Source organism: Felis catus, chromosome B4, assembly GCF_018350175.1.
Source record: "Felis catus isolate Fca126 chromosome B4, F.catus_Fca126_mat1.0, whole genome shotgun sequence".
Lineage (NCBI taxonomy): Eukaryota > Metazoa > Chordata > Mammalia > Carnivora > Felidae > Felis > Felis catus.
Window position 1 is genome coordinate 27,758,301 of NC_058374.1, and position 12,230 is coordinate 27,770,530.

Below are 12,230 nucleotides of genomic sequence, written 5' to 3' on the forward strand. Positions count from 1 at the left end.
ATAAGAGGAGGCGTAGCGGCACATCTACTGAGAAGGTGCAGCGCTACTGACCCCACAATGCAAGAAATCTGGCTCCTTTTGTGCCCCAGACCCACAGAGGGGACATCTACATCCTTTGGCCATGCGATAGCTCTGTTCTGATGGGCTCACACCAAGGAAACTAGGCTTTACCAGAACTTAGCATGAGAAGTGAGCTTAGAGAATACACAGATTCTTTTCCACCTGGTGCCAGATCTTTCCAGGTCTTCTGACTGCTCTAGTTGTTACAAAGATTGTCTTTTTCTAACTGCTGTTGATCTTTCTGCAAGGAGACTCTTCCTCCACAAATTCCAAATTAAAGGACCAGCTAACGGGGCGCTTGGGTGGCTCAGTCAGTTAAGCATCTGACTCTTGATGTCGGCTCAGGTCATGATCTTATGGTTTGTGAGCTCGAGCCCCGCATCAGGCTCTCGGCTGACAGCGTGGAGCCTGCCTGAGATTCTCTCTTTCCCTCTCTCTCTGCCCCTCCCCTGCTCTCTCTCTCTCTCTCTCTCTCTCTCAAAATAAATAAACTTAAAACATTTTTAAAAAAGGACCAGCTAACAAAGGATGTGTAAAAGTCAGCCCAACTCAGGGGCAGTGTTAGAAGGACAGACACAGCGTCATCCCCGGGAAGGCTATTTCTAGAACACCTCATGTTAAGGGAGTGTCAGACAATCCTTTTGTTCATTTCCTTTAAGACTGGGTTCCTGTGGAGTAAGACTGACTGAGTTATGTTTGTAGAAAACCCCTAACAGAGTGTCCACTTTACATGTCTTTTACAGTATTAGGTTCTGGGGATAAAAAGTTGAATAAGAGGTCATGATCTCGCAGTTCAGGGGTTCAAGCCCCGCGTTGGGCTCTGTGCTGACAGCTCAGAGCCTGGAGCCTGCTTCAGATTCTGTGTCTCCTTCTCTCTCTGCCCCTCCCCCACTCAGGTGCGCGCGCACACACTCTCTCTCTCTCTCTCTCTCTATTTATCTCTCTCTCCCCCATCCCCCAACAATAAATAAAACATTAAAAAAATTTTTTTAGAAGTTGAATAAGATATCATTCTTACTCTCAGAAAAATGCATAGTGTGCTAAGAAAGGCAAACAGAGAGATAATTGGGGTAGAGCTACAAGAAATGCAAGAGAAAAATAAACAAAACACGATGAAATCCTGCAGGAGGGAGCAGCTAACTCTTTTGGAGAGACCCAGAGAGGGTTTCAAAGACAAGGTGCACTTGGGGATGATATGGAGAGGGCCTGAGGGTGCTTCCAAGGCTGCTGTTTGAGAGAACAGTTGGATGCAGCCACTGTAGTTTCTTGGGGATGAAACTAGGTAAGCTGAGGCAGTGTGCTAGGTAATGCCTGAGCGAGAGTTTCTCTGATGAAGGAGTAATTGAAATGGAGACTCGGGGCCTGAATACGGGTTTGGTGGTATGAGTAGGTGCGTCTTCCATATTGAAAGAGACTCCTTGTTCGTTTTTTCTACCTCTAAGACAAGACAGCCTAACTCCAATCTCTGCCACATCCACTCCACCCCGCTGTGGTAGTACCAAAGCAGCCATAGACAGTCCATAGATGAGTGAGTGTGGCTGTATACCAATAAAACTTTATTTACAAAGCGTCTGGATTTGGCCCAAGGGTCATGCTTTGCCAAGCCCACTTCTATAAGATGAGATCTGAAAATGAAGTCATCACTGACTCCTGGTTTGTGATTTTTTAACGTTTATTTTTGAGAGAGAGAGAGAGAGAGAGAGAGAGAGAGCGAGCCTGAGTGGGGAAGGGGCAGAGAGAGAGAGGGAGACACAGAATCCGAAGCAGGCTCCAGGCTCTGAGCTGTCAGCACAGAGCCCGATGCGGGGCTCGAACTCTCAAGCTATGAGATCAAGACCTGGGCCGAAGTTGGAAACTTAACCGATTGAGCCATCCAGGGGCCACCCTGGTTGGTGATGTTGAGGTCCGTTTTGAGGTTGTATATGCAGGTACTGGGGAAGGGTGCTGGGGGACTCGGGAAGGAAAGCCACATGCAGATCAGAGAGGTCCTGGCCCCAGGGAGGAAAGGGCCATGTCAGGAGCACGGGTCCCGCACATTCTTCCTCGCCGAGCACCTCTTGGCCCGCTGTCTCACTGCCGCTCCAAACTGCCTACGTCCGGGCCAGCTGCTGCTAGGCAGGAGCTGTGGTTCGTCCCCGAGGTGACTGTGCACAGGATAATTTATATTTTGGTGTAAACCCACCTCGAGCTCCTTTGAGATGAAAGAGTCTATATAAAACTGAATTATGACCCTGCTTAATGGGAGCACTGCTGAGTTTTTCCAAAAGTGGAGTTAAACCCCTCTGGCATCTGGGAAGGGCTGGCTGTAAAGGACTGTTGGCCATTTCAGCGGCTCTAGTTTCTGCTGTTGATCTGCGAACGATAAATCATTCTCCTCCTCCGGGTCCAAAGTGGCATTTCTATTTGCCAAGATACTGAGGAGGAAGATCTCCAACTGGTCTCAGCTGAGGCTGGATCTTTGCTTTTTCAGTTGTTTGGGAAGTGAGAACACACACGCACACACACACACACACACTCACACATGTTAATCTTCCAGAATAACCTATTCCAGAATAGCTATTCCCTTACCCCATAACTTCATATGGCTTGTTCATGATACCGGTTTTGTTTTCACACAAAAGGTGTGATTTGGTCCTCCTCCTGTGTCATTCCGTACTTCTAACCCCCGGAAGACTCCTTTATTCGTGTGGAGCAAAGCTGTCTCCAGGTGTCACGGTCTCCTGTCGGTGGCCCAGGGCTCCTGAGGCCAGCTCCACGCTGGGCTTCCCTTCAGACAGTATCAGACAGGGCATACCAACGTGTCTTTTTTTAGAAAAGACCATAAGTGTCTTATCTTACTCCTTTGGAATTTTCCGCAGCTATTTAACCTCTAGTTTAGGAAAAGTTGGTTTGAGGGTTCTTCAAATGTCCCCGAGCTCTTGCATCAGCTCGGCGAGCTCACTTCACTCGAGGTGGATGGTGCTTCTGCTTGCCAACGTACCTCATTTCCATCTCTCCTCCCTTCTGACTAGAAACCTTGTGGTTAAAATAACACACAGCCTCTATTCACGGCTCAAACTCAGAGCTGCCATCGGAGGCAGATTGGGGATTTCAGGAAGTCTCAGAAGACGATTCCGAGTGGCTTTCTCCATATTCAGTTGTAGACCCTCGTGAAGACTTCAGGGATCTGGTCAGGTAAACGGTTTCTTTTCTTTTTCACTGTCTTATTGAAAGGGAAATATGATTAAGAAAATTGTGTCAGTAAGCGTTGGAAGAAGCCAGCTGATTTCTAGCTTTTGACTCTTGAACGGGGCTTGTGTCTGTGTCTCTGAAAGGGGAATCGAGTAAGAATCTCCCGGAGAGGAAAGTGCAGGGGCGATTCTGTTCCCGGAGAGAGGGCTGGGGGTTTGAGGGAGAGATGTGCCTCGGTGGGTCAACAAACCGCATTTGGGTGTGTGCAGGTCGTGAAAATAGGAAACAATAGTTGGGTTGGTCTTACTCTGTGCAGCTTTTGGAGATTGGTCACGTGACCAGGGCACAGGGGAGTGAGTCCCAGCCCTATCTTGTGATCACATCTTTTTATGGGATAAAACTAAACGGATTCTCCTTCCCTTGCTGATTTCTCCTCCACTAGTTGGGTGCCACCATCATCTATCTATCTGTCTGTCTGTCTATCTGTTTGTCTATCCATCTATCTATCTATCTATCTATCATCTCCCACTTCTAGAAATCTGTGAAATGTATCTCTACTATCTTATTTTTAAATATTTTAAACTCATGCCTTTCTCCAGTGATAGTACATTAAAGATTTATCTTATGTCTATTTGTCAAATGCATTAACATTTACTTTGAACACCTGTAACTATGGCATCTTGAAACAAAGTAACAATTCAGGGGCGCCGGTGGCTCTGTTGGTTAGGCGTCCAACTTCTACTCAGGTCATGATCTCACAGTTCATGATTTTGAGCCCCACATTGGGCTCTCTGCTGTCAGCACGAAGCCCTCTTCAGACCCTCTGTCCCCCCCGCCCCCCACCGCCCTTCCCTTGCTCGTGCTCACTCTCTCTCTCTCAAACACAAACATTAAAAAAAATCAATAAAACAATAAAATAATTCATTTGTAGAGTGAGCCATTTTTCTGAAAAATTTTCCACCACCCCTCCAAGTCCTTCTTCAACTATGCATTTTTTTTTTTTTTGGCAAACATTTATGCCTATGGAATATTTCAATATATCTCACCCTGGCTGGGTCAGGTTCTGTTTACTTGCTGATTTTCCCTCCCTCTCTCTCTTCCCTTCCCTTGCCCAGACATCTTGTTTCCCTTTATATTTTAATTTGAAGAAAATTCCATTCTTATTTGGTGTTAGAGCCAAATCAATCAATCAATCAATCAACCATTGGTCAATTAAACATTTGTTCAAGTGTGATCTATATGCTCTGTATTGAAATAGTTACCAGAGTTGGAGGAAGGTTATCTCAAAGTCTATAAATACCATCACTATGTTTATCATGTGTTCTGACTCCTCCATACATTCAATAAATAATTACTAAATATTATCAGTACAAAATGAAGTGGGAAATTTCAAACTTGGGATTATGGGAAATGCTGAAGCAGTGACCCGACCACCATTCCTGACATGAGTTCATTACATACCAAGTACTAAGCTCAGCACTTTGGTCATCTTGTTTTATTCTCTTAATAGCCCACCTTTGATGCGGCAGGAAACTGAAGCCCAGGGAGGGGTCAGGTGCCCAGCCTCACATGGCTGATAGGCAGCAGACTCAATGCTCAGAGCCTCAGTCTAGCAGGTGCCCATGCTCTGGCAGGCGTCAGAAAATGTGTCCCAAGAAAAGGGCTTCGTGGGCTGGGCCCTAAAAGCGGCCAAGTGGCCAGAAGGAGCAATTCTGAGGGGGAGGCAGGGTGGGGGGAAGCGTAGGTGTGTCTGGGGGACGGTGCAGGGGTGCGGTGATGGGAGGTGGCAGGGAAGTGCTGGGAGGAGAGAGGCAGAGGTGTGGGCACAGAAGGAGCATTGTGCCCGACTGTGGAGTGAAATGAAGAAAGGGGGTCAGATCACCAGGAATATCGTACGGAGCCGCCGGCATGCTTTTCTAGTCCCTGCCTTTCCTGGTAATTGCAGGGCACGAACCCTCCTGCCCCAGGTCTGTGACAGAGGCTTCTCACCTCAGCTGAGAGGTTTCCTGGACTCTGCTGTTCAAGGAGCACCCTGTGGCCACCCCCATTTGCTGTTCTTGCTGTGGTAAAACGCACATAACACAAAAATAGTCTTTTTGAACCATTTTTACAGCTTGCAATTAAGTGGTGTTTAGTAGGTTCACAACATGGTGCAACCATCTAATTCCAGACAAGTTTTCCATCATCACAAAGGGATATCTTACACCCTCTAAATCCTACACTCAGTCCCCACTCTTCCAGCCCCTGACAACCAACCACTGATCTGCTTTCTGTCTCTATGGATTGGCCCATTCTGGACATTTCAGAGAGATGGGATCATACAATATGTGGCCTTTGGTACCCGGTTGCTTCATCTTGGCACCAAGTTTTAAAAAGTTCATCCGCGACGTAGCATGAATCAATACTTCATTCCTTGGCATGACTGAGTGATATTCCGTGGTGTGCGTCCATCACGTTTTGCTCATCCAGCCATCACCCGATGGACGTTTGAGTCGCTCTCGCCTTTCAGCTGCCGCGAACAGTGCTGCGGTGACATTCATGGGCAAGTTTTTGTTGGAGCTCATGTTTTCAGTTATTTTGGATGAAAGCACAGGGGTGGGATTGCGGGGTCATTTAACTCCACGTTAAACTTTGTGAGGCGCTGCCACACTGCGTTCCACAGGGTCTGCGTCACTTCACGGTCCCGCCAGCATGTGCGAGTGCTTCGATGCCCTCACGCCCTCACCAACGTTGGTTACTTTCCGTTTTTATTTTATTACAGCCATTCTGGTGGGTGTGAAACACTGTGTCGTTGTGGTTTCGATTTGCATTTCCCTCATGACACTGAGCATTTTTTCACTCGTTTGTTGACCGTTTGCTCCGTTCACATTTTATTCCCTTTATTCAGCTCTATTCTTTTTTTTTTTAAATAAATGCTTTTATTTGTTTTTGAGAGAGAGAGAGAGAGAGAGAGAGAGAGAGAGAGAGCATGAATGGGGCAGGGGCAGAGAGAAAGGGAGAGAGAGAACCACAAGCAGGCTCTGTGCTGACAGCAGTGAGCCTGACGTGGGGCTCAAATCCACGAACCATGAGATCGTGACCTGAGCCGAAGTTGGACGCTCAATAGACTGAGCCACCCAGGTGCCCCTCGGCTCTATTCTTGATACATAAGTCCTGTGATTTACCACTTCTTGTCACATTACATGTTTATTTATCTATCTCTCCTGTGACTAGGTGATCTCCAGGGTCAGGGACTCTGTTTTGTTCATGGTTGTGTCTCAGTACCTGGGACAGGGTTTGGTACTGCAGGGACTTGGTATGTATTTTGCAGAATAACTAAAGATCAAATTATGCTTATTCCCCACAGCCCTGAGCCTGAGGCCTCACCTTCCTGCTGACGGGTCAGCAGAAGGGCAGCACTGTGAAGGGAGAGCCAGAGCTGGTCGGTACATCAGTCCTGACCATGCTCCCACCCTCCCTACCCTCAGTTCAGGTTGCTAGAGCCATACTACCCTTCTGCCATCCACCCACCCTTTGGATTTTGGGGAGAGAAGTGGGAACAGCAAAGTACTTATAGAGATAGTCAAGGTTTGAAGTCATGAGAGCCAGAGCTAAGGCGGCAGCAGCAAGAACAGAGTGGGAGGAATACCTAGCAGGGGGATATTTAAGGAAAAATCAGTAAAACGAGATGACTGGCTGAAGTGTCAATCAAAGTAACTTCAAATTTTGAACTTGGAAGGTTGGGAAATCGGTGGCACCATTAGCCATGAAAGGAAGTTGGGAGAAAGAGTGTCTGGGAACAGGGGAAGGGAAGCTTGCTTTACATTGAGTTTGAGAAGAAAACAAGAGATGGGAACGTGCATGCTGAGGTGGCAGTGGCAGACACAGCCCTGGACTCGAGGAGACCAGAAGGAAGATCCTCTTGATAAGGGAAGGTCAAGCATCCAGGACATCTATGAGATGTCCAACTCAGAGAATGGACAGAGCTCCAGAGAGAAGGGAGAGAGGCATAAAGAGGGAGGGAAATGCGTAAGTGTTGCACTGGTGAGTGTGGGTAGAAGAAGAGGGGGGAGCAAAAGAAAGAGGGGCAGGGGGAAGGGCACAGGGAGAAGCCTAGAGTTGGGCAATGCTGATGCAGAAGAGAGGAAAGTGAGGGGAGGTAGGACACAGATGAGGGAGCACAACAAAGGAAGTGGGGAGGGAGAGAGGAGAGGGAGAGGTGGGTTAGGAAGAGGAGGAGGCAGTGAAGGGTGGGTATTCCAGAATACTTTCCACCTGTTCAGAAGCAAGAGGGAGAGAGTGAGAGATGGGGAACAGAGAGAGATTTGGCAATTGACTTGTGGGTCCACCTTTTTCCCTGCCCCCTCTGCCCCCTCAGTCTCTCCAAACACTGTAAAACTAGCCTCACCTGACCGCCTGCAGCCCAGGACCTTCCAGATGAAAGGTTAGTAATGAGGAAAGTCCGGACTTTTCATTCAGAGAGTTTATAAGGACATTCCTGAGACAGGGAGCCTTTGAAGCCTCACACGGCTTCTTTGCCCCATGGAACAAAGTTCTGCCCTGCACATGGGTATTCTCTGCACTCTGTGGAACCATGGTAGAGAATGACCTCAGTGCACACGACGGAAGTATCTAAAGATCCCTGAGCACAGGGGCCTGTGAGAAAAGCAGCCTGGGGAAGAATGAAGGAGCTCGGCCCTTGGAGGATGGTGGGGAGCAGCTCCAAGGGTCTCGGTCTACAGCTCTGGTTCATGTATTTCAACCGGCTAAGTTGGGCCAAGGACTCCAAGCTCAGCTGCATCCAGATGCAGGGGTGGAGACAATCTACTCCCAAAGTGTTTAGTGGGGAGCGTGTTTATGGGAACTTGCCAAAAACATGTGTGAGCTAATTTTTTTTTTAATATGAAGGACATGGGGGTTTTCTCTTCCATCAAAATGTAGGCTGACCTATATTTATGAAGAAGGCACTTACTACTTAGGATGGAAAACTTTGACTTGGGAAAGAGTATTTAGTGGCAGAAATCTCCTCTCACAGACTCCATGGAGACTCCAGTGAGGGGATGGTCCCTGCTGTCCTTCCCTGCTGGCTCAGGACACCGAGGAGGGTGCTTGGTGTCACCGGGGATGATGGGGATGATGAGCCTCTCACTTTGTGTCCCTGTTCTGAAGTCTTAATAAAGGGTCTTCTGAAAAGAGATTATAGAAGAGAAGTGCAAAGAAACCAGGTGCTGTGGGGGCCAGTGTGTAGGGCTTCTTGCATACAGCTGTGGTCTCCCTACCTCCCTAGCACACCCAGCCAGGAGGATAATAACTGAGAAATTAAACGGGAGAATGGGCACCTTGTGAGTTATCCAAGCTTAAAGATGTATAGCCCAATGTGTTGATCCAAATTAACCCTCTGTGCTACTGCAGGCTTTGCAGTGATAAAATTCCAGAGAATGTACTCGCTGTTACATGATGCACCCTTCCCTGTTGTAAAACATCTGTTTAAAATAATAGATGATGTTTAAGGCATCATCTATAATAATGGTTTTAATGTTCTGGCATTGTGTTTGAGCAGAAACACTGGTAGGGGTCTTAGTGCCGTAGGATGTTTTATCCTAGATACTGCGGCTTCCTAGCTATTGCCTCTAGGATATGAGTGATTACATGGGTTAGCACAGTTGGATTAAAGCTGGGTCTGAGCCATTTCAGGATTTAAGATGTAAAACCACCATTGTGGACTTTTGCACACAAACTGTAAAAATCAGCCTTTGATCTTTTATGTTTATCAAAAGCAGTAATGCCAGTTAATGCCAAAGCTAATTTATAATGGCAGATGATGAAAATAAAACAGCTACCCCACCGGCTTAATTTAGGCTTTGAAAAGTATTTTTTTAATGTTTATTTATTTATTTTGAGAGACAGAGAGAGAGAAAGAGAGAGAGAGAGCATGATAGGGGAGGGAGAGAGAGAGAAGGAGAGGGAGAATCCCAACTGGGACTCCACACTCAGCCCTGGAGGCCGATGCAGAGCTCCATCTCATGACGGCCAGATCATGACCTGAGCCAAAATCCAGAGTCAGATGCTTAACCAACTGAGCCACCCAGGGCATGTAAGCTTTAAAAAGTATACGATGAATTATTTTCTAATAGCCTTACCTTGCTGATTCTTAACGTTCTTAAATTAATACTGAAGTCATGTTTACGTTTCAGCACACACAAACTGAAGGTGAGGAATTGGGCCAGAAAACTGGCAGAAGGAGCCCCTTCGGGGTTAGATGTCACCCACAAGACAGGGCTGCAGAGAAGCATTGTGAAGCTCAGCTTTTGTCTTCTTGTCATCCTTTTCGATGCCAGCCGTAAAAGGGTGTCTAAAAATTAGTTTCACCTCTCCCCTGGGTACTCTCCTAAGCGAAATCATTGCCAACCAGACTTAGCAAAGCAGGGCAATATGGCACCACAGTTAAGAGGGTAGAGTTAGAAATAGAACCCACTAGGTTGGTTCCCCAGTCTGCCTCTTTCCTAGAACCTCAACTTCCCTAAGCTTCAGTTTCCTGATCTGTAAAATCAAAATAATAAAAGCTCCTAGCCCTCAGGAATGTTATGACAATTAAGTAAGTTAATGTATGCGAAGCTCTTAGCACATTCAATCAGAGTTAACTATTATTATCTCAGGTAACCTGTGAATAACAGAAGTGAGTTGACATCTTTCAGCCAATTGCCAGCCTGCCTCTTTTTTTCCCCTCCTGTGAGTTTAGTTATAAAGCACAGCTCTGATGAAGTTACTCCCCTGCTCAAAACTGGGGGTGGGGGTGGGGGTGGGGGTTGGAATTAAGTCCAAACCCCTACAGCTGCCATGAGGGGCCCCTCCTGAAGGTGTTTCTCTCTTCCTTCCCGCCAGCAACCCTCTCCAGCCCTGTGAGCCCTACATTCCAGCACCCCTAAAATCATAGCCCTTTCCTGCAAAAGCCCTATGCCCCAAGCCCTCTCTCTGTGAGTTAGCTCCCAATTCCCTCATTCTTGGTGCCCTTTCCTCCCCATCTCTGCCTGCCGGCTAGTCCCCATCAGAACCAGTCAAGCTGGAGTTAATTCCTTCTGGTGGGTTTCCATGATACTTTGTGCCTTTACTGTAGCACTAACCATGCTCACTTTGAATCATGCCTCCTGTTTTATACAGCAAGCTCCCTGAAACCTGGAACAAGATCTTCGTCAATTTTATGCCTCATATAGTACTTTGCATGCTACTTTGACCATAACCAAAGAGCAGAAAAGGTTGGTTGAATTGAACTGAGAAGTTGTAGGTCTCTAATTGTAGGTCATTCGAGTAACAATAGGGATAGAGGAAAGGTTTGTTTGGGATCAAAAGATCTGGATATTTAAGTGTGTGTGTGTGTGTGTGTGTGACTTAAACACACACACATACACACACACACACACATATATATAATATACATAGATTTCCTCATCTGTGAAATACACATATGACATATGAAGTTCCTTTCAACTCTGAATCTCCATGTATCTGGGTTACTGGCCTTCCCCCCATTTTTTTAATGTTTGTTTATTAATTAATTAATTAATTAATTTATTTATTTATTTTGAGAGACAGTGTGAGCGGAGGAGGGGCAGAGAGTGGGAGGGAGAGAATCTCAAGCAGGCTCCTTACTGCCAGCGCATAGCCCAACGTGGGGCTTGAACCCATGAAACCGGGAGATCATGATCTGAGCTGAAATCAAGAGTCATATGCTTAACTGACTGACCCACTCAGGTGCCCCAAAATGTTTACTTATTTTTGAGACAAAGAGAGAGCATGAGCGGGGAAGGGGCAGAGAGAGGGAGACAGAGGATCCGAAGCAGGCTCTGCACTGACAGCAGAGAGCCCAACGAAGGGCTCGAACCCACAAATCACAAGATCATGACCCGAGCCAAAACCTGACGCTTACCCGACTGAGCCACCCAGGTGCCCCTGCCTCCCTATCCTTATACGACACCTGTAAATATTATGGCAAAAGTATAACCAGGGCTCTGCCCTCTAGAGCCATGTGAAGTTGACTAGGCAAGAGGTGAGTCACCAAGAGTGCTCTGAAAGGTAGTGGGCCACCTCATCCTCTGGCCCAGCTGGCCTTTCCCAGGCAGGGGCCACAGCGGAGTTGGCTCATTATTTCGGTCCTGCTTTTGAAGTCAGAATGTGGCAGGTTTTCTGTTCTTCATTGCACTACCTCACATGCATGTTAGTACCTTGCTCACAGAGACACCCCATAAATATCTCTTGAATGAGTGGATAATCTTTCATCAAATTAATAATAATAATAATAATAATAATAATTTTAAACACATCTATGACAGGAGTCTGTGCTTAAAAACAAACCCACAATTTCTACTGAGTAATGGATCCTCCTCTGTTCATTATGCATATGCTAGCTCACTTAATTGTTACAACACTCTGTGGGTTAGGAGCTACAAATTCAGACTTTTTGTTGTTGTGTCTAGCAGTGATCACATAACATTATTTGTTGAGCTTATCACTATCCAAAATTATTTTATATACGTTCATGTTTATTATACTTCTCCCTATAAATGGAGATAGGGATTCCCCCCCACCCCCTGCCCCTGTCATCTTATGCATGGCTGTTTCCCTAGCATAGTGCCTGGCCCATAGAAGGTACTCAATAAATACTCGCTAAAGAGAATTGTGATTTATATCAAGACTTTGGTACTAAATAAGGTCTATGAGAAAGAGATAATCATTTAACCAGTGAAGCAACCTCATTCTGAAAAAGAGAATGCGGCCTGAGGTATAAGTAGTTGGTTGAGTTTAGGGAGGGGGGCGGTGCGTAGACTAATGAAAGTTTTTTTTTTTTTTAACCCTTGATTTGTTTAGATAAAAATGTAATGAGGCAGAAAATGGGAAGATGGGAATCCCCTGAAGGTTTTGGAAATGATTATCAGAGACCTTTCTTTCCTAATGTTGTCTGTTTTGAAGGTAGGGAGTAAGATGAGTTGGGGATAATTGTAGGTTTCGTTTTCCCCACTTTTTAA

The 12,230-nt window shown here is 46.3% G+C and overlaps 1 protein-coding gene across 1 annotated transcript in view; it reads left to right on the forward strand.

Moving 5' to 3' along the window:
* Window positions 1-3,115: 3,115 nt before the first annotated feature.
* JCAD (junctional cadherin 5 associated) overlaps window positions 3,116-12,230 on the forward strand; it is an 82,580-nt gene continuing 73,465 nt past the window's right edge. Inside the window, exon 1 of the mRNA XM_003988202.6 lies at window positions 3,116-3,234. The gene's annotated coding sequence lies outside the window, so the exon portion shown is untranslated. The remainder of the gene's footprint in view (window positions 3,235-12,230) is intronic.